General features: G+C 41.6%; 1 long non-coding RNA gene across 1 annotated transcript; it reads right to left on the bottom strand.

The window, feature by feature from the left end:
• Nucleotides 1–5,110: 5,110 nt before the first annotated feature.
• Nucleotides 5,111–15,547, bottom strand: LOC137547011 (uncharacterized). Its single transcript, XR_011026438.1, has 4 exons — nt 15,407–15,547; nt 14,493–14,574; nt 6,049–6,156; nt 5,111–5,311 (listed from the first exon to the last, which is right to left on the bottom strand). It is a non-coding gene; the product is annotated as an uncharacterized lncRNA (long non-coding RNA).
• Nucleotides 15,548–20,057: the final 4,510 nt, after the last annotated feature.

Genomic DNA, 20,057 nt, shown 5'->3' with positions numbered 1-20,057 from the left:
ATCTCTTCATGGGGAATTCTCAGCATGGCCTTTATTCTTTACTAGCTGGTCGCCCTGCGTTGCCCGGGTATGTAATTGGCTAGTGTTAGCTCTACCCACTTTTTCTAATCCTAACACACAATTACTCAATCATGACCTAGTTTGTGAGCTTTGCGATCTTTGGCATCAATAATTTGCATTGAAATAAAATAAATCTAATTGGCTGTGGCTCCACTCCTTTGAAAATCAATAGGTGAATTTTTATCAGCTTTTGTTGGCTCCACCTACTTTTCTTAATATTTATTCCAGTTACCCAATGACCAACTGTGCAAAGTTTAAGAACCCTGCCATTGACAGACAGTGTAAGAATGGCTGCAGTTTACATTCTGGCAGTGAAACTTGTATTTTTCTCCACCCACTGATGTCCTAATGTTTCCCAGGTATGAATTTGGCTGCTTTTGGCTGTGGCCAATTTTTCTAACCCTAACACACAATTGTCAACAGTCAATGGCCTCACTTCACTAATCTTAACTCCTGTCTTTAATAACTCTTCTGAGCTGTTTTACAGTTATCACAATTATATCACCATGGTGATAACTGTAAAACAGCTCAGAAGAGTTATTAAAGACAGTAGTTAAGGTTAGTGAATTGAGGCCAATGACCAAGTTTGTGAGATTTGTGGTCTTTGGCATGAATAATTTTCATTGAAATGAAACACATCTGATTCGCTGTTTGTGGCCCCACCCCTTTTCTAAATATTTAACCCCAGTCACCCAATGATCAACTGTACCAGGTTTGAGGCTTGTGTCATTAACAGTGCAAAAATGGCAGCAATTAAATATTTGCCTTGAAAATCAATAGGTGAATTGTGATTGGTTTTTGTAGGCTCCACCCACTTTTCTGAATATTAATCCCAGTCACCCAGTGACCAACTGTGCAAAGTTTTAGAGCCCTACAATTAATAGTGTAAGAATGGCTGCAGTTTACATTTTCCCAGTTAAATTTGTGTTTGTCTCCGCCCACTGAAGACTCGGCATTGCCCAGGTATGTATTTGGCTGGTGTTTTCTCCGCCCACTTTTTCTAACCCTAACACAAAATTACTTAACCACCCTGGCGTTCTGATTAAATCGCCAGGGTGGCTGCGGGAGGGTTTTTTTTAAATAAAAAAAAAACTATTTCATGCAGCCAACTGAAAGTTGGCTGCATGAAAGCCCACTAGAGGGCGCTCCGGAGGCGATCTTCCGATCGCCTCCGGCGCCCAGAATAAACAAGGAAGGCCGCAATGAGCGGCCTTCCTTGTTTTGCTTATATCGTCGCCATAGCGACGAGCGGAGTGACGTCATCGACGTCAGCCGACGTCCTGACGTCAGCCGCCTCCGATCCAGCCCTTAGCGCTGGCCGGAACTTTTTGTTCCGGCTGCGCAGGGCTCAGGCGGCTAGGGGGGCCCTCTTTCGCCGCTGCTCGCGGCGAATTGCCGCAGAGCGGCGGCGATCAGGCAGCACACGCGGCTGGCAAAGTGCCGGCTGCGTGTGCTGCACTTTATTTGATAAAAATCGGCCCAGCAGGGCCTGAGCGGCAGCCTCCGGCGGTGATGGACGAGCTGAGCTCGTCCAGACCGCTCAGGAGGTTAATGACCAAGTTTGTGAGCTTTGCGGTCTTTGGCATCAATAATTTGCATTGAAATAAAATAAATCTGATTGGCTGTGGCTCCACCCCTTTTCTGAATTTGAACCCCAATCACCTAATGGCCAACTGTACCAGGTACAGGTGATTAACAGTGCAAGAATGGCATCAATTAAATATTCCCCTTAAAGATTAATAGGTGGATTTTGATTGGCTTTTGTAGGCTCCACCCACTTTTCTGAATATTAATCTCAGTCACCCAGTGACCAACTGTGCAAAGTTTGAGAACCCTACCATTAATAGTGTAAGAATTGCTGTAGTTTACATTTTCTCAGTGAAATTTGTATTTGTCTCTGCCTACTGATGACCCAGCATTGCCCGATTATGTATTTAGCTGGTGTTGGCTGCGCCCACTTTTCCTAACCCTAACACACAATTACTCAATTACTCAATGACCAAGTTTGTGAGCTTTGCGGTCTTTGGCATCAATAACATGCATTAAAATGAAACAAATCAGATTGGCTGTTTGGGGCTCCACCCCCTTATATAAATTTAAACCCCAGTCACGCAATGATCAACTGTACCAGGTTTGAGGCTTGTGCCATTAACAGTGCAAGAATGGCAGCAATGAAATATTCCCCTGAAAAATCAATAGGTAATTTTTGATTGTTTTTTGTAGGCTCCACCCACTTTTCTGAATATTAATCCCAGTCACCCAGTAACCAACTGTGCAAAGTTTAAGAACCCTACCATTAACAGTGTAAGAAAAACAAAAGTTTGCTTTCTTAAAACAGAAAGAATTTGCGATAATTCAGGTTGGAGTGAGCTTGAGATGTCTCACAGTGCATCACTGCTGAATATATGCAAATTAATATATATATGCAAATTAACCATTGTCACCCTTAGAAGCTAAAGACACCTCCAGAACCGCTGGAATGCAATGATGTGAATGGCTGCTGTTTGCATTTTCCCAGTAAAATTTGTATTTGTCCCTGCCAACTTATGACCCTGCATTGCCCGCTTATGTATTTGGCTGGTGTTGGCTGTGCCCACTTTCCTAACCCTAACACACAATTAATCAATTACCAAGTTTGTGAGCTTTGCGGTGTTTGGCAACAATAATTTGCATTGGAATGAAACAAATCTGATTGGCTATTTGTGGCCCCACCCCCTTTCTGAAATTGAACCCCAGTCACCCAATGATCAACTATACTAGGTTTGAGGCTTGTTCCATTAACAGTGCAAGAATGGCAGAAATGTAAAAATGTAAATATTCCCCTTAAAAATCAATAGGTGAATTTTGATTGGCTTTTATAGGCTCCAACCACTTTTCTGAATAATAATCCTAGCCACCCAACGACCAACTGTGCAAAGTTTGAGAACCCTACCATTAACAGTGGAAGAAAAACAAAAGTTTGCTTTCTTAAAACAGAAATAATTTGCGATAATTCAGGTTGGAGTGAGCTTGAGATGTCTCACAGTGCATCACTGCTGAATATATGCAAATTAACCATTGTCACCCTTAGAAGCTAAAGACACCTCCAGAGCCGCTGGAATGCAATGATGTGTCAGCTTGTTAATACGTACAGAGCCATAATAATCCAACATGCATACAGACGGGTTTGAATTGTTTGATCCTCATCAGTGCATGTCATAGATTAATTTGGCTCTATGCAGTAGGGCTTGTAACACCGAGTGGTACAGACTAACCAGCAAGCTCATGGTGACCAAGAACTCATTGGAGTGTAAGGGACTACAATGGTCCTAAAAACCCCCTTACTAAGATGTTAAGAAAAACAAAAGTTTGCTTTCTTAAAACAGAAAGAATTTGCGATAATTCAGGTTGGAGTGAGCTTGAGATGTCTCCCAGGGCATCACTGCTGAATATATGCAAATTAACCATTGTGTCCTTAGAAGCTAAACACACCTCCAGTGTAACAGTGTAAGAATGGCTGCAGTTTACATTTTCCAGTGAAATTTGTATTTGTCTCCGCCCCCTTTTTGGTTATGGGAATAAAAAGTATCCTATACTTTATTCCAGGTAATGTACTATGTGTGTGCCAAATTTCATTCAAATCCGTTCAGCCGTTTTTGCGTGATCGAGTAACAAACATCCAGACATCCAAACATCCGAACTTTCCCATTTATTATATTAGTAGGATAAAGACATTCCCCTTTAAAAATATTTATACAAAGATGCTGGCCAGCCCCCCCTGCTTGCTGCACACTTGTTTGGCAGTTGGACGGAGCATCTGCCATTCACTTAGTGCTTTTAAAAATAAAGAAAACCCTGAGAACCTCCCATGAGAATATGGGCTAGTCCAAAATCTGTCGGTAATGTCAGATTTCTACTACTTACTGTGATAGCAACATAGGAGAAAAGTAATTTGTGACTCATTTTACTCTGGAAGAAACGTACTTCTTATTTGTGTATGTTTACATGTATTTTAAATTTTAAGATTTTCGCAACAGAGCCAGAGGTCCTTTAACTACACAAAGCCTTTTTAACATTTTGTCGCCAAGCTGGACATTACTTAAAATATTAATATCACAGTTAATTTAATCAGGAGTAGTTTGTTTTAACCTTGTTTTCATAGATAACACAATGATTTCAAGTTCAGAAAGTAATCAGACCCCCTTGGCATTTTTCAATTTTGTTTTGTGCCTCCGATTTCTCAACCATTTATTTTTTTTCCTCATCATTAATCTACACTGATAATAACAAAGTGACAACACCATTTTATATCATTTTTGTAAATTTATCAAAAAGAAAAAAATGATGTATCCTTTATAAAGGTTTACAGAACCTTTACTTAGTTGAAGTGACTTTGGCAGCAATTACAGTTTCTTCTGTGCAAATCCTCTAGGTTTTCATTGAAGGTATCTCTGTACAGTACTTTGCCCCTCCATGCCTCACTGGTGGGATGGGATTGAGCAGGTGAGGTGTAGAGCCGGATTTCCTTTAAGGCCCATACACACGGGGTACGGCCGTCGCCACAACCACGTGGCACGCGCGTGTTGCGGCGACAGGTCGCCCGTGTGTATGACGTGCGTGCCCCAAACCGTCACCTATCGGAGCTGTCGCCAGGCGATTGACATGTTCAATCGCCGGCTACAGCTGTCGCCGCAACTTCACCGGAACTGTCGCTAGTCCCACGTGAGTATGCGGGCTAGCGACAGGAGACCTACGCAAATGAATGGAGCATCCAGCCGGGGCATGCTCCATTCACAAACAGCTTCCGCCGCGTCTCTGCCTTCCTGGCGAGATATGTGGACAGCTGTCGCCGGCAGGGAGCTGTCGCTACCTGTTCGCGTGCGCGCATGCAACGGGGGACAATTGTCCCCCGTGTGTATGTAGCTTTAGACAAAACATTTCGAATTTAGGCTAAATAGTTCAATATTGATTTCATTAGATCATAAAATCTCGCAGTCTGAAAGTCCTGCATGTGCTTTTTTTGCCAACTCCAAGCCAGTTTTCATTTTATTTTATTTTTTTTCCCCTGTGGAGCAGCTTCTGTCTTGCCACTTTGCATTAAAGCTTGGATTGTCAAATGATGGCAGTTATGGTGACCAGCTCTTGGAAGAGTCCTGGCTGTGCTAAACTTCTTCCATGTCAAAAGCTCTTGGAAACCTTCAGTGCAGCAGATTCTTTTGTTTGCAGCTTTCCAACGATCCTGCCTCTCACCTCTGCAGGCAGTTCCTTTGACCTATAAAATGAAATCATACTTAGAACACTGCGTTCATATAGGGGACTCCTCAATCCTTAGGAAAATTATACTGTAAGTCAATTATAGTTTCGTGCAAAAGTCCATGTGCAAGCACCACAGTGACATACCCAGTAGTATGCTGCTGTATTCAATATACAAAATATAGAAAAGAATCACACTTGGAACACTGCACTCATATAGGAGACTCCTCAATCCACAGCAAAATTATACTGTGAGTCAGAGGCGGGACAAGGTCCTCCAGCACCCAAGGCTGAGACACCAAAGTGCGCCCCTCCATCCCTCCCCCCCAGCTGTCACACACTGATTGCTATTAGACTAAGAGGCGCCACAGGGCCCACAACCTCCCCAACACCTTAATATCTAGTTATCTGGCTTGCAGTCACTGCTATGTATCCCCTTTTCTTATTTCTTTCTGCTTCAAACACAATTAGGAATGACAGCTGAATGAATTTTGCTCCCCCTCCTACACTGCGCCCTGAGGCTGGAGCCTCTCCAGCCTATGCCTCGGCCCGGCCCTGCTGTGAGTCAGTTATAGTTTTGTGCAAAATCTGCAAAGTAGCAGAGCATAAAACAGGTGTGAAGTGCTGCTATTCAGTGTGTGTACCACTCTTAAGCATAAATAAAGATAATTGCTACGCTGCTGTTTGTGCTTGTGTTTCTTCCAGTATAAAACAATCAGCGGGTAAAACAACAGCCCCTGTCAGGTGGGGACTCACCGGATGGTGCGGCCTTCAAGGCCCGATATGGCGTTTGGGGTATTGGCCACCTCACAGCCTCTCTGGCACCTCCCATCTGGTCCTTCAGAGACTCAAGTTCATCACCGGCTGTTTATAATAAAAATAATAAAAATGGAGACTCCTCATTGTGTAAAAGTCTACTTATGGCTTTATTCGTTTTAAAAATGTTGCATATACAGTATATGCAAAAATGATCAGCAAAAACGTAAAAAAGTTCCAGTAATAAGCGTTCCCAACATGGGATAGTAACAACTCAATATGAGCAATTAGGGATCACTTAAAGCAAAATAATGCACTTAGCCAGGGTGGATAGAGCACCTAAGGATCACCTAACAGCCTAATTAGCCTAATCACCTAATTTCCCGGTGTCCACAGATGTCACAGATGTCACGAATGTCACATCGGTGCTATTACTGCTCACTTGAAAGGATAAAACAACCCCTGCGCGAATCCCGCCGGTCGCATCCGACCGAGCTTTCGTGTTGACGTCACACCACAACTCCGCTTAACATTTCGTTGCTATGGCAACTTCTCAGGGACTACGGAGCCACGGCGCGTGACACCTTAAATAGCTTCGCCCAGCTTGTAAGCCCGGGCTACAGGACCTCTGCAAGATGCAAAGGCTGCTAAGGTCCTCAAGCTGTATTGTGAGATGAAAAAAAAGTTCCTTTGACCTCATGGTTTGGTTTTGTTCTAATATGCGTTGTCAGCTATTAGGTCTTCTATAGAGATGAGTGATCATTTTCAAATCATGTCCAATCAATTTAATTTACCAAAAGTGAATTCAAATCAAAGTGTGAAAACATCTCTGGACAATACCTATTTTTTTTCGGGTCCTTGAAACATGGAAAAATCCCAAAAGGTATGGTCCCTGGTGAAGAATAAGCACTTTGATAGTACTGAAGTAGTTAGAATCTTACATCCCTAAGCGGCTTTCTTCAAATGATATTAAAGGGGAACTTCAGCCTAAACAAACATACTGTCATTAGGTTACATTAGTTATGTTAATTAAAATAGATAGGTATTATAATCTCTTACCCATTCTGGTTTAAAAGAATAGACAAATGTTTGTGATTTCATGGGGGCAGCCATCTTTTTCATGGGGGCAGCCATTTTTTTGTTTAAAAGATGGTGACAGGGAGCATGAGACACAGTTCCAACTGTCCTGTGTCCTGATCACCCCTCCCAGCTACACGCACTAGGCTTCAAATCTCAAATTAAAAATTTAAAAAAAACATTGCACCAAAACAGCAGAACGAGAACAACAACATTAGAAATCCCATCATGCTTTACACAGCATCAGGGGAAAAATGCCCTGGGCAGTTTTCTTCTGTGCAGCTAAAAATGAGGCTTTTGTAAGAAAAACAAAGTTCTAATGCTGTGAAACTGTTAAAGAAACACCAAGCCTTTTCAGTGCTGCTGAGTAGATTTTTAGTCTGGAGGTTCACTCTAACTCTTGATCATCAGTCTACTCTTTTTGTACTTCTCCTAATATTTTTCTTGCTTTTATTTTTTTATTCTCTCTTGCCCTTCTCTCAATTTTTTGTTTTCTCCTATTCCCATAATGAGATTTATCTTTAGGAATCTTTTTTTGAGAATTAAGTTTCTTAAAGATCCATGGCAGAGAATTCATAGTACATCATAGGAAATTAGATCCCTTAGAGTACTGATTAGAAACTTCCTTGTTATTCTTTGATCAAACTAACTATTTGGCAATCCCTTTGTGTAATAAACGTACTTACGAAAAAAGTAAAAAAGACCTCAATTTCTATGGAACTCAGAAAACAAACTTGAACCTGGGTTCAATTCATTTTCATAATGTTTGTATTGCCTAAGAGATGTTTTTTTCAGTGACAGGGTGAGGCAAATTAGCCGTAAGAGTCCAAGAGAGTGGGTATATGCTGTATCCTTAGGCTCATGGTTAAGAATAATGTACAGTACTGTACATTACATTTTCAGAATGTAAATATGGATCGTTAGTTATATAACTTGTTATATGAAAGAATATATTTTCTCTTGGATTAATGGTTATTAAGGAGACTCTGTAACAAAATGTTCAGCCTTAATTCTTCTATCCTATAAGTTCCTATACCTGTTCTAATGTGGTCTGTCTTACTGCAGCCTTTCCTAGTTGCACAGTGGCTGTATTATCTATGTTATATAATCTAATCTTCTTTCATTTGTCAGCTTTGTCGGCTCAGGCACGAATGTGCTGCTCTGCTGTGAGAGGGAGAAGCTATACACACCCTCTCCCTGCCCCCTCCAGGCTCTGTATGAGTCACAGACTGCGCTTCTCTCAGCCTATCACATGCTGGTTAGCAGCCATGTTTTTTGCTTGTAAACACTGCCTAAAACTGGCAATTGCAAGCCAGGATTGCAGCAGGGAGTGACAGAAACAGCAAAGATGGGCCCAGTAGAACATAATGAATAGAATGGTATGCTTTCTATTGTAAGCATTTTACAGTACAGATTCTCTTTAATAGCTTTGCCTAGTCAGCTTTTTTTCTGCACTATTGGGTATATATATATATATATAAAAAAAGCACAAGGAGTTGCAGCACACAGCTCTTTATTCAGAGCAAACAAAATTTCAATCAGCAAACAGTTTCGGTCGTCCCCGACCTTTGTCAATGCCAAACAACAAATGAATGCATGGTCATATATATACCCGCCCCACAGGATATGACATCATGACAAACTGGGGTCCACCCCTTAGTTACATCACCAAGTGGTGGTAAACACATAATATAAATAGTGTCAATCATATACACTTATCTCATTTATCATAAATCAGTCCATGATCCAAATCACGTAGTAATATTCTCTCTACCAGTGTAACAGTCAGTTTCTTTATATAACCCTAAGAGAGGGAGAGATTATAAAAACAAATGTAAATCAAAATCTTTATTTAGGCCACCTGGGCTTAAGCTGCCTAATTTGTGAATCCACATAACTTCCCGGCGTTTTAACATCAAGATCCTGTCACCCCCACGTCTAGGTTTTGGAATATGGTCTATAACCATATATCTCAGGTCCACGTCTCTATGTCCAGCCTCCCTCCAATGTTTGGCAACTGGGAGGTCAGAGCTTACTGACCTGACAGAGCTCCTATGTTGTGAGATACGATCCCGTACCTTTTGTGTGGTTTCACCCACATAAAGCAGCCCGCACGGGCAAATCAACAAGTAAACCACATAGGAGCTCTGACAGGTAAGAAAGTATTTAACCTTGTAACCATCACCGAACGTGGATCCCTTAATCACATATGAACATTCACTGCATGTGAGGCATGGGTATGACCCCAACCTTTTTGAACCCAGAAAAGTCTCAGTCTGTTTTTGTATCGGTGGGGTATCAGCCCTCACCAATCTACTACCTAAAGTTTCGTTCTTTCTATAGGCAGGAATAGGTGGTGTACGGAATTCCGGAATTCCAGGGTAAGCACTACCCAAAATGTGCCAATGTCGCCTGATACAGGACATCACCCTCTGTGAGAGTCCATGAAATTGGCACACAAAGGGAAGGCGAGGACCCTCAAATTCACTTTTCTTCCTCCCTCCCTGTTCTCCGGACAATATTGTAGTCACCTCTTCCTGTAATAAGGTATCTGGGTATCCACGTTCCGAGAGCTTAGCAACCATCTGCTGTCTTCTTATGTCGATCCGGTCAGGATCTGAAACAATTCTCTCTACCCGGAGTAACTGACTCCTCGCTATGGATCGGAAGACAGCAGGTGGGTGGAAGCTCTCGAAACGTAGAAGTTGGTTGCGATCAGTTGGTTTCTTGTAAAAGTCTGATGTGAGGGAACCCGCTTGCTTTCTGACAGTGGTATCCAAGAAATTAATCTCCTCACGACTATGGGTAATCTCAAATTTAATATTTGGATGAAACCGATTCAGTTCATCATGCCCCACCGATACAAAAACAGACTGAGACTTTTCTGGGTTCAAAAAGGTTGGGGTCATACCCATGCCTCACATGCAGTGAATGTTCATATGTGATTAAGGGATCCACGTTCGGTGATGGTTACAAGGTTAAATACTTTCTTACCTGTCAGAGCTCCTATGTGGTTTACTTGTTGATTTGCCCGTAGAACAGCTGCAGAAGCGCCTGACCTGGGCTACAGAGAAGCAGCACTGAACTGTTTGCTCAGTGGTCCAAAGTACTTTTTTCGGATGAAAGCAACTTTTACATGTCATTCAGAAATCAAGGTGCCAGAGTCTGGAGGAAGACTGGGGAGAGGGAAATGCCAAAATGCCTGAAGTCCAGTGTCAAGTAGGAGGCCTAGGAGGATGCTTCCATAGCGGCCGTACGCTCATCCAGAGTGTTGGATCTTGCGTCTCTCACCTTTCTCTTCACAATATCCCACAGATTCTCTATGGGGTTCAGGTCAGGAGAGTTGGCAGGCCAATTGAGCACAGTAATACCATGGTCAGTAAACCATTTACCAGTGGTTTTGGCACTGTAAGCAGGTGCCAGGCCGTGCTGAAAAAATTAAATCTTCATCTCCATAAATCTTTTCAGCAGATGGAAGCATGAAGTGCTCCAAAATCACCTGATAGCTAGCTGCATTGACCCTGCCCTTGATAAAACACAGTGGACCAACACCAGCAGCTGACATGGCACCCCAGACCATCACTGACTGTGGGTACTTGACACTGGACTTCAGGCATTTTGGCATTTCCCTCTCCCCAGTCTTCCTCCAGACTCTGGCACCTTGATTTCTGAATGACATGTAAAAGTTGCTTTCATCCGAAAAAAGTACTTTGGACCACTGAGCAAACAGTTCAGTGCTGCTTCTCTGTAGCCCAGGTCAGGCGCTTCTGCAGCTGTTTCTGGTTCAAAAGTGGGTTCATGCTTCCATCTGCTAAAAAACTTTATGGAGATGAAGATTTCATTTTTCAGCACGACCTGGCACCTGCTCACAGTGCCAAAACCACTGGTAATTTTTTTACTGACCATGGTATTACTGTGCTCAATTGGCCTGCCAACTCTCCTGACCTGAACCCCACAGAGAATCTGTGGGATATTGTGAAGAGAAAGTTGAGAGACGCAAGACCCAACACTCTGCATGAGTTTAAGGCCGCTATCGAAGCATCCTGGGCCTCAATAACATCTGAGCAGTGCCACAGGCTGATTGCCTCCATGCCACGCCGCATTGAAGCAGTCATTTCTGCAAAAGGATTCCCGACCAAGTATTGAGTGCATAACTGAACATAATTATTTGAAGGTTGACTTTTTTGTTTTAAAAACACTTTTCTTTTATTGGTCGGATGAAATATGCTAATTTTTTGAGATATGAAATTTGGGTTTTCATGAGCTGTATGCCAAAATCATCAATATTAAAACAATAAAAGGCTTGAACTACTTCAGTTGTGTGTATTTGAATCTAAAATATATGAAAGTCTAATGTTTATCAGTACATTACAGAAAATAATGAACTTTATCACAATGTGCTAATTTTTTGAGAAGATCCTGTATATATATCAGTCTAAAACAAACTTAAAAGTGTAGAAACATCTCAGCAGCAGTCAAAAGAAATGGGAGGCACCTGAGTTAAAGTTCAAGCATTGTTTCAATATGTTTAAGCACTTATGTAAATGTGATATTTCAGTGTTTTTAGTTTACATAATTTTATACAATTTTCTAAAATTCTTTTTAGTTTCTCATTATGGTGTATTGAGTGTAAATTAATGATGAATGCAAATGATTGTAGCATCAGACTGTAACATAACATCTTAAAAAATAAAAGAGATCTTATTATTTTCTGAAACCCACTTTAGGTAGAGTTAATTCGTGAGATAAGCGATGTGAATTTACCTCATGGTTTAATTTTTCATTTTTCCTTTGTTAAAGTTTCTATTTTAGAGATTGATTAATTGAACTTTTTCTGGCACGCTGAGTGACCCCTGAGGTACAGATTGAGTGTCCAGTGACCGGGTGCCTTGCCGCCTCTGTGGTGCGGACAAACAATCCAGTGACAGGGAGGCCGAATGAACTCCAGGGTGTAGATCAATTGGGGAGGCCAGATAGGTTCAGCGTATAGACAAATAAGAGTATGGATAGGGACAGAGCCCAGGAAAAAAAATGCAGCTTGGAATTCCCAAAGGTAAAAGAACCTTTGTCACAAACAGCATGCAGGACATGATCCCTGTTCCAGTAATGTAACCATTTTAAGATGAAGGTATGCAGAGAGGCCCCAGGTGGGAAAATTTTCAGGGAAAATTTTCAAATTTTACACCCGATACGCTTCCTCAACAATAAAAAAAGGTGTCCTAACCAAAAGTGTCAGCCAGTAGCTTTTCTCTAAATTGCTCAGGAGGGGCCCCTTTGGCTCTTTTAAGGATGCAGACAATCTGCATGTAGGGCCTCCTGTTACGATTTTTGAGATCTTTCTGACATGCTTTGAAGGCCTGCAACTCACACTGGGTATCACTAATGGCAGGCTGGACTGGTCTGACGTCATCCTTCAAAGTACTGAGCTGACTCTTGGCTTCAGTCACTCTGCCTCGTAAGCTCTGCATATCCTGCCACAGGAGAGAAACATCAGACCAAACCTCATCTAGCTTCTGGGTAATTGAGGAGAGGCTGGTCTGACAGTTATTTATCGCTTTCAGGATCTGTTTAAGGATAAGGGAGTCAGTACATGCTTGTGCGCTTCTGCCTCTGGGCCATTGGTGCCATCTTGGGAGTCCTCCTGCACACCATGCCAGTATTTTTTAAGCTTAACCATTGCTTCAGGGACCTGTCTGGCCATGTTTGGGGCTGCGGGGAGATGCCTAGTGATCCTGTCATTCAGTGGGTGCAGAAACGAGGGCTTATGCCACCACACAGGATCGATCGATGGAGATGGATGCAGGATCTCTTTGTAGTTGCAACGTCACATGCCATGTTTCCGGCCACATTTCCCTTCCTGTCAATTACTAAGTTCGTTCAGATGTAGAAAATGATTAACAATGGATCTTGCTTTGTGCAATGAATTACTTGTGAAGGAAATGGGAAGCTTCTAGGCAGCATGGACAGGTTCTATGTTTGAAAAGAAGCACTATTTGAGTTTGCAATTACAATAGTTTTTGAAATGCACATTGCAATGGGAAGATACTTTTTAACAGTGTTATCATGTGTAAAGATTTGCAATAAACCAAATAAATTTTTTATGAAAGTGGAATTTCCCTTTAACTTTGTCATTGTACTTTTCACACTAAGGGAAGCATATTGAATAACCAAGCTACTAATGTAGTATCCTGCAGGTTAAATTGGTAAATAGGTACGTATTGAATAATTAAGTATCTCACAATTTATTTTTTTTAGCAGGCTTTAGTTTTACTTTAAAGAGAATCTGTACTCTAATATTCTTACACTAAAAAGCATACCATTCTATTCCTTATTTTCTCCTGTGCCCCTCTGTGCTGTTTCTGCCACTCTCTGCTGCAATCCTGGCTTGTAATTAACAGTTTTAGGCAGTGTTTACAAACAAACTAACCAGTTCGTAATAGGCTCACATAACCAGAGTGTGTGAGTCATACAGAGTGTGCAGGGGGCCTGCAGAGGGTGTGTATCGCTTCTATCCAATCACAAGCAGCCCTGCACATTCCACACATTCAAGCCTTAGCCCGACAGACACGACAGAGGAAAGGAGATAATATTTATTACAGAGACAGTGCAATTAGGAAAGGCTATTCTACTGCAGGATTCCGATAGTAAAATATCAGTTTATCATGTTTACCAATATTTTACTATAGCTTAACCTATCCCTACTCTCACACAGAACCCTCCCTCTCCTGCTGCCGAAGGAAGGAAGTTGAATCTCGGTGCTGGGAGGCCCCAGATTAGTGGCAGTGACAGCATCGTGGGCACCAAGGCTTGCAGAAATGCTGATTGCGGCATTGCAGTGTAGCCATCGCAATTTGCGGCAAAGATGGTAAATGTGTCCAACTATACTTCCTTTGCTACAAATCCCGGCTTTTACAATAGGTACCTAAGGAGGCGCTGTTTTTTTTCTCTCAGGGCTCTTGCACCCTTTTTACTGGCTTCCCAAGAAGGGAACTAGTTTGACTTGTCTAAGAATGGCTGAAGTTTTCAGGAACCAATCAAAATCTCTGAGATGCTGATCATTATGACTTGCAATTTTGTATTGCAGTAAAATCCCTGAATGGGTTTCTTCATTATATGTTTTGTAATGATTGCTAACATTTGTGAAAAGTGTATACTGAAATTTACTAAAGTAAAGCTAAAAAAATTTCACTAACACAACAACATAATAAAAAAGCCACTTATGCCATGCACCCATTAGTATATACATTTACAAGTGCATACATCGATGTCATATGATACACTAATTCAAGGGTTAATGGAGGGTTTACAAATAAGGTGACTCAGAACAATTTCTAGGAAACCTATGCAATAAATAGGTCAATGCCTACTTCTTCCAGGGGCAGAGGGCAGTTGCTTGAAGAGGTCCATCAATCAAAGCTTCAAGAGGGTAGAGAAGGCCTTGAAACAAATCTACAATATTAAAAGTAATAAATTACAATTTGACAGCTATGAAACAGACTGAATCCACACAGCAAGCGGTACAAGAGTGAGAAAAGTATCCTTAATATATGCAGGACATAGAATATAATATTTTTGAATATCAAAACAAAGTAAATTACCTTTTACTTTACCATTATTGCAAAAATATTTTTTTTTCTTATTATGTACTATTGCCTTCCTTTTTGTGGTAATATTATTATACAGCATATTTCCTTCCTCATGAAAGTCCTATTAGTCAAGTCTGATTATCTCATACAGATATTATTTATCCCCACATTCTCAGTACTGTACAGTTAAAGAATACCTCCCCCCACCCAGTCAACTATGACAATTGCAGTTGCTCTTGCTCTTGTGGTTTATCATCAAATCTGGAGTGCTTTCAATCATTTTTTGATTACAGTAGTTACAGTCACTTGGTAGCAGTGATAAATGCTTAATACACAAGTTGAAAAGACAAGAAAATACATGTGAGTATTGGTTTTTGCAGCACACAAACTCTTTGATGTAATGTGTAGAAAGGGCATCGGGATGTCTGGAGGGTATGGTTGAGTTAAGAAATGGGGTTAGTGTTAGGCATGTGAAACCTAAGCAGTTACACAGGGTGTGTACAGCCTAGCTAATGTGGGGTACACTGGAGTCCGATGAGCAGCTGGAGGTGTGTCTGTTAAGAAGTGCTAAATGAAAAGAAGATGGCTGCCTGGCAGGGGCAATGGTGCTCTTTGATAATAGAGGTTTTAAAAAAAATGTTAATTAACACCTAAGGACAGTTTAACAATAGGATTGTAACGATCGAAGACGTTACCTCTGTGGGGGAAAGCAGCGTAGCTGCTTTCACACCTGATGTCACCTCTGCGGCCACGCCATCCTGGGTGTCGCTTCCCGACTCAGGGGGGACAGGAATCTCTCTTGCACAGCAGCTTAAATCCACACGCCTGCACATGGAGCAAAAGGACCTTTATGGGCAGAGGAGACAGATCAGCTGACATTGTGGTCAGCTGACTTCCACCTGTCAATCTACCTTGCAGGCTGGCTCAGCCCCTCGAGCGGGGCTGCTTGAATCTGCTTTCAGTATTTAAACCAGGAATTGTTACTCTGTCCTGGTCTGTTGTTGTGAATGCTTGTGTGTCAGCGCTCAGACCTTTAGATTAGGATATTGCTATTGCTCTGTTATCTGTCAGATTAGATCCAAGGTGTGATGCCAAGGATTTCACACCTAGATTAGGATATTGCTATTGCTCTTTTATCTGTCAGATTAGATCCCAGGTGTGATGCCAAGGATTTCACACCTAGATTAGGATATTGCTATTGCTCTGTTATCTGTCAGATTAGATCCCAGGTGTGATGCCAAGGATTTCACACCTAGTTTAGGATATTGCTATTACTCTGTTATGCTTTAGACCAGTTCCAGGGGGTTGAGACCAAGGACCTCACCCCCAAGCTTAGGATTGCTGTGTGATTGTTCTGTTATGCTTTAGACTAGTCCCAGGGGGTTGAGACCCAGGACCTCACCCCCAAGTTTAGGATTGTTGTCTCATTGCTCTGTTGTACTTTAGACCAGTTCCAGGGGGTTGAGACCAAGGACCTCACCCCCAAGCTTAGGATATTGCTACTCTGTTATTGCTATTTGTTTAGACTAGTTACCGGGTGTTGACGCTACGGATTTCACACCCAGACTAGGTTATTGCTTCTGTATTGATCTCCTGTGTATGACTCTTAGCTATCACTCTGACCTTGATCCTGTCTTCTGTTCCTGTACTTTCGCCTATCTGCCTACCTGTTGCTGAATCTCTGCCTGATTACCGACTATTCTCTTGCTTCATGATTCTGTACTGATACTTACCTCTGTGTTGCCGAACCCTGCCTGTCTGGCCATTCTACTCGCCAGTGGGCCCTCGCCACTGGTGAGGTGTTAACTGCGCCAGCTCCACTGGTTAAGCAGCTCTGCTTGGATATAGTTAGTCCTAATTACCTGCTCATTAGGTACCTGTTGTTTTAGCATTACTGTATCTCGTAGGCTGCAGTTCAGTATGACTCACCCGCACCTTGGGTGTTCATTTGCCTGCAGTATAGTCTGAATAACCCGCTCCTTGAGAGATTCAGTCTCTTCAGTATTGTTTCCCCAGCTTGCTGGAGGTTGTCCGTTAGTACACACGCAGTGTACTGTTTATACCTCACCAGCCCCTCTGGTGAGGTCACTTTAAAGCATTATAGTGACGGTTACACCAATCACTACACACTCTGCTCTCAGTCTTGCTATACTGGCATTATTGGTGATTCTGCGGATCACACATAATCGGGTATAGCGTCTGCATTCTTGGTGATTCCGCAGATCACCAATAATCAGACGTCTGAGGTGTGGCACTCATTCGTCACAAGGATTTGTTCTTAAAATTACTTGTAGTGTCTTAAAAACACACAGCAGCAGTCCCTTCTCATCTGCAGTTAGTAGGTCACCTGACACTAGCTCTGAGAATTCTCCTACCATGGAAACTTCTGCTCGCACAGGAAGTGAAAGCTGCTCTAGCCAATGAAAGGCATTAGCTATTGTGTTAGTTAGTCAATTGCTTCGAGAATACTCAGCAGCTCATAGCTCACAATGTACTTCCACAGCTTCCATTTTTGGGTAGCTAGAGATTTACCGGTAGTTGTTAGGAAAATGATGCACTCAATACTGCTGAAGTGTACCCCAGAGTAGCTAGCCTGTAATGAGACCCTCTGGAACTGCTTAGCCTTTTTATGCCTAACACTAACCCTATTCCTATGCAAAGGATTTCAATTTAGAATATCTAACTTGCTTGGTGCTACTTTCACAGCTTTTAAGAAAAGGCAATGGGGAGAAATAATGCGAGAAGTGGCACTTCCTGCATCCTGTAGGGGAGATCATAAGCATTGAAGCTTTCATTAGTTGTATCTAAGGATACTGGTAGCTAACAGAGGAGGACTTTGGCAATAAATTGCTCTGTGTTTTGGGTCTGACACTTTGCACCTGTCATGCTGCTTTTAGCTGTACAACAGGTTTGGAACCTAAGTGATCCTAATTCCCTGAAAACTTGTGAATCTGTCTCATAATCTGTCACTTCCCTTCACGGACTGACATCCACACATCCCCTTAACCATGTTGTACAGAGAAATGCCATAGCAGCTAAATGCTAACTTCCTGTATGAAGCAGTGCATTGCAAGTCTTGCATGTTAGTGTCATCCTCATGCTGTTTTCCTTTTCATAATTAAAAGCCTATTTGGAGCTAAGATGGTTGCCAAAATAGTAAAGAAAACAAACTATAATATGTGAAGATTCTAACATTTTAATGCATCAACACATTGTACTTACCACACAATGAATGCTTATAGACAAAAAAACATTGGTATACCTTTAACATAGCACTGAAAACCCACCATTTACATAGTTTATTCAGCCTAGAGACATCAACTATAAAAAAAAATAAAAACAACAATACAGAAACCCAGAATCCTGCCAACACTTCTGCTTCGGAAAAACAGGCTCTATTCTTAAAAGGTTTTGTGAAAATAAACACATTTCCTTTTTTTTCTCAAAGTTCCTAAGTGACTGCTTTAGGGAATCCCATGGCATAGTGCATTCACATCAACTCTCAGTGAAGATTACCGTTTATGCCTACAGACAGGGAAGTATGTCTGGCATGATTTTGTCTTAGAAATGATTTTGGAAGGATTTGTTTAAAAGCCAGCAGATAGTTTGCTGATAAACTGTTAATAGGGCTCACCTTTGCTAATTTTCTCTGGGGACAAATAGGACAAGACAAGAACAACCTGCCTTTTAAGCAGAGCAGGCAGGGTGCCCCGAGGCGAGAGAGAGGCAGCTAAGAAAACAAAGAAATGGGAAAAATGCGCAAAACTTCACAGCAGCGTCGGGAGAGATGCACGGCTTTCCCTAAACAACAAGCCAAGCATTAACAATATGAAAATATATTTCACTCTCTCACTTCTATGCTAATGTTTAAATCAGTTCTGATGATGAAGTAGAAATGTTATGTAGAAAGAAAGAAAATAGCTGTGGAGAAAAGGTAAGCATTCATTTTAAAGACATGAAGACTGTATCTTCTAAAAAGGCATATATATCTCAGTAATGATTTCTTCTCAAGTTTAAAGTGGACCTTCACTGACATTGCTTACCTATAAAATTAATAATAAAAAAAAGAGAGCGTGCATTAAAAAAAGGGGGGCTTGCAGAAAAAAGGGATAACGAATTCTCAATAATGATAAATACCATTTTAAAACAGATGGAAAATCAAAATGAAAAGATACTTTAAAAACGTTACATAATTCAAGAATACAGCTTAACCTAACCCTACTCTCACACACAGCCCTCCCCTGGTGATACCTAACCCTAACCAACCCCCTGGTGGTGCCTCACCCTAACCACCCCCCGGTGGTGCCTAACCCTAACCAAACCCCCTGAAAAAAAACCTTACACACATAGAAACAATAATATATTTGATAACATAATGGCAGTGGCAGTAATTGTATAGCGCCTTTGTCCTGTCGGACTCAAAGCGCTTGCGAGGCAACCACTAGAGCGCACTCAGTAGGCAGTAGCAGTGTTAGGGAGACTTGCCCAAGAAACTCCTTACTGAAATAGGTGCTGGCTTACTGAACAGGCAGAGCCGAGATTTGAACCCAGGTCTCCTGTGTCAGAGGCAGAGCCCTTAACCATTACACTATCCAGCCACTGCTGGATAAAATCTCTATTTACAAACGATAATATATAATGATGATATGACAAAAACTATAATGTTTCAAGTTTCTAAAATGATAACATATTTCAAAAAAATGTATGTTCTAATGTTGAAAACAATATTTATCCTGTGCACTGTTTTCTGCTTTGGGAGCCGTATCAGCAATGAATGCATTAGAGTTTATGGTGGCGCCCAAATCGTCCACTCTCAGCCAGTGCCCTTTTTTTCTGCTTCCAAAAAAAGTCTGCTTTCCTAGTTGTGTGCTTTTAAAGTTTTCTGAATCACTACCTTAAAATGACTATGAATTTCACAGTACCAACCCATGCTACATTAGCTGCACTTGCATCCTCTCTAAACTCACTATGGAAGCCATTAATTTGCTCCTGAATGTTACTGTATTAGAATGTTATCTTTTTCAGGCACTGCTTGTTTAGTACACTTTTTTTACCTAAGGCAATGCTGTTGTTCCATCCTCTCTTTGTTCCTCATTGTCCCCAAAATCACTACTTGAAAATGTGTTTTTTGGCTAAAGTCAAATTTTCAGACGGGAAGAGGCAGGCTTGGCGTGATGTACGATCCTATCACCCTCCCATTCACACATTTTCCCCATCTCATTCCCTCCCCTAAAGACAAGGAAATGGGGATAGGAGGGGACATCTCAGCAAGCCTACCTCTTCCAGTCTGAAAATCTGACTTTAGCTAAAAGTCACATTTTTCAAGGACTGCAAAAATCATATCTA

This window comes from Hyperolius riggenbachi, chromosome 1 (assembly GCF_040937935.1).
Source record: "Hyperolius riggenbachi isolate aHypRig1 chromosome 1, aHypRig1.pri, whole genome shotgun sequence".
Classification (NCBI taxonomy): Eukaryota; Metazoa; Chordata; class Amphibia; order Anura; family Hyperoliidae; genus Hyperolius; species Hyperolius riggenbachi.
Note: the sequence above shows the minus strand (reverse complement) of the source record. Positions and strands in the feature narration are given on the sequence as shown.